This window comes from Scyliorhinus torazame, chromosome 24 (assembly GCF_047496885.1).
Source record: "Scyliorhinus torazame isolate Kashiwa2021f chromosome 24, sScyTor2.1, whole genome shotgun sequence".
NCBI lineage: Eukaryota > Metazoa > Chordata > Chondrichthyes > Carcharhiniformes > Scyliorhinidae > Scyliorhinus > Scyliorhinus torazame.
The window spans coordinates 15,737,848-15,740,858 of record NC_092730.1 but is presented as its reverse complement, the minus strand read 5'-3'; positions in this window follow the sequence as shown (position 1 = coordinate 15,740,858).

The window sequence follows — 3,011 nt, the reverse complement described above, 5'->3', positions numbered from 1 at the left end:
GTCATTGATGTCAACAAGGTCAATGCCATCAATCCAGACGATGAGTGGTGTGCCACCCTGACGGTCAACCGATCGCGCGTCGCCTTCCGTCTGGACACCGGCGCATCCGCCAACCTGATTGCTTACTCTGCAGTCCAGGCCATGAAGGTCAAACCACTCATCACACCATCCCGGCTTAAGATGGTTGACTATAACGGGAACGTTATCCCGTCCGTAGGATCTTGCCAGCTACAGGTGACTCACAAGGGGTACACGGCCACACTCCCCTTCGAAGTTGTGGGCTCATCAAAGGACTCGTTACTGGGCGCACAAGCGTGTAAGGTCCTTCACCTGGTACAGCGCATCATGTCTCTCTCTCCAGATGAGATATCCGACTTCCCGGATGCTGAGTTCCACGCGAATCTCCATTCCCTCCTCGCTCACAACCAGGAGGTTTTTGAAGGCATGGGGACATTGCCACACACGTACAAGATTCGACTCAGACCGGACGCCATCCCTGTCGTTCACGCACCTCGCAGGGTTCCTGCGCCTCTCAAAGACCGCCTCAAGGCACAACTGCAGATTCTTCAGGACCAAGGGGTCCTATCCAAGGTCACGGAGCCCACGCCATGGGTCAGCTCCATGGTCTGTGTAAAGAAGCCCTCTGGCGAGCTCCGTATATGTATAGATCCAAAAGATCTGAACAACAACATCATGCGGGAACACTATCCCATCCCAAAACGAGAAGACCTCACCAGCGAGATGGCGCGAGCCAACATATTCACTAAATTGGATGCGTCCAAAGGATTCTGGCAGATCCAACTGGACCCGGCCAGCCGAAGACTATGCACATTCAACACCCCTTTTGGCAGATTCTGCTACAACCGGATGCCATTCGGCATCATTTCGGCATCTGAAGTATTCCACCGCATTATGGAGCAGATGATGGAAGGCATCGAAGGGGTACGTGTATATGTGGACGATATCATCATTTGGTCCACCACTCCGCAGGAACACATGCATCGTCTTCGACGTGTCTTCACCCGCATACGGCAAAATGGCCTGCGTCTCAACCGTGCGAAGTGTGCTTTCGGCCAGACGGAGCTGAAATTCCTCGGGGACCACATCTCAAGGTCCGGGGTCCGTCCCGATGCAGACAAGGTTAGCGCCATCACAGCCATGCCACGACCGGCTGACAAGAAGGCTGTCTTAAGATTCCTGGGCATGGTCAACTTCCTTGGGAAGTTCATTCCCAACCTGGCTTCTCATACAACAAACATGCGCCATCTCGTAAAAAAATCGACGGAATTCAACTGGCACCAGTCGCATCAGCAGGAATGGGAGGAGCTCAAGCACAAACTGGTCACGGCACCAGTGCTGGCCTTCTTTGACGCGACTCGCCCTACAAAGATCTCAACAGACGCCAGCCAATCTGGTATTGGAGCGGTACTCCTGCAAAAAGACAGCACGTCATCATGGGCCCCGGTTGCGTATGCCTCACGAGCCATGACCCCTACCGAACAGCGCTACGCGCAAATCGAAAAAGAATGCCTGGGCTTGTTAACTGGACTGGACAAGTTCCACGACTATGTGTATGGCCTGCCACGATTCACGGTCGAAACTGACCACCGCCCCCTGGTCAACATCATTAACAAAGACCTGAACGACATGACTCCTCGCCTCCAGCGCATCTTACTCAAACTCAGGAGGTACGATTTTGAACTGATCTACACTCCGGGGAAGGAACTCATAGTGGCGGACACTCTTTCCCGAGCAGTGAGCACACCACCAGATGCGGAGGGGTTCGTGCGTCAAATTGAGGCACACGTGACTCTGACAGCAGCAAATATGCCAGCTGATGATCCTTGTCTGGCCCACATACGCGCAGAGACGGCGACTGACCCTCTGCTGCAGCGAGTGATGCGCCACATGACGGAAGGGTGGCTAAAAGGGCAGTGCCCCCAGTTTTACAATGTGCGAGATGATCTCACCAATATAGACGGGGTCCTTATGAAATCGCATAGGATCGTCATTCCACACAGTGTGCGCCAGATGATTCTTCGTCAACTACACGAAGGCCACTTGGGTGTCGAAAAATGCAGACGAAGGGCCCGGGCGGCGGTATATTGGCCGGGTATTAATGAAGACATAGCCAACATGGTGCTCAACTGCACAACCTGTCAGAGGTTTCAGCCGGCGCAACCTCCGGAAACACTTCTACCACACGAGATGGTGACGTCCCCCTGGGCGAAGGTGGGTGTTGACCTATTTCACGCGCTCGGCAGAGATTACATTGTTATTATAGACTACTTCTCAAACTACCCGGAAGTCATGCCTCTCCATGATCTGACGTCGTCCGCAGTCATTGGGGCCTGCAAGGAAACGTTTGCTCGCCATGGCATTCCAAGGACTGTCATGTCAGACAATGGACCTTGTTTTGCCAGCCGTGAATGGTCGTCCTTTGCCGCAGCATATGGTTTCACTCATGTGACATCCAGCCCTCTGCATCCACAATCGAACGGGAAGGCTGAAAAGGGTGTCCACATCGCAAAGCGGCTCCTGTGCAAGGCGGCTGATGCCGGATCGGACTTTAACCTTGCCTTGCTGGCCTATCGATCGGCCCCGTTATCCACGGGCCTCTCGCCAGCGCAGCTACTAATGGGTCGCTCCCTCAGGACGACGGTACCTTCCGTCCTGGCACCGACAACAGACCATGAGGCGGTTCTTCGGGACATGCAACTGCAGCGTGATCGCCAGAAAGGTCGGTACGACACACGAGCGACGGACCTGCCCCCCCTGTCCTCCGGAGACAAAGTACGCGTCCATCAACCGTATGGTGGCTGGTCAGCACCGGCCGAAGTCCTCCGACAAGTGGCTCCCCGCTCGTTCCTGGTTCGCATGCCGGATGGTTCCGTGCGTCGCCGCAATCGGCGCGCCCTTCGCCGACTTCCACGTTCACAGCCACACAACACGCCAGATCCTCAACAGGCTTCCGAGGATGACTTTGTGGAGCTGCCGCACATCACGCCCTT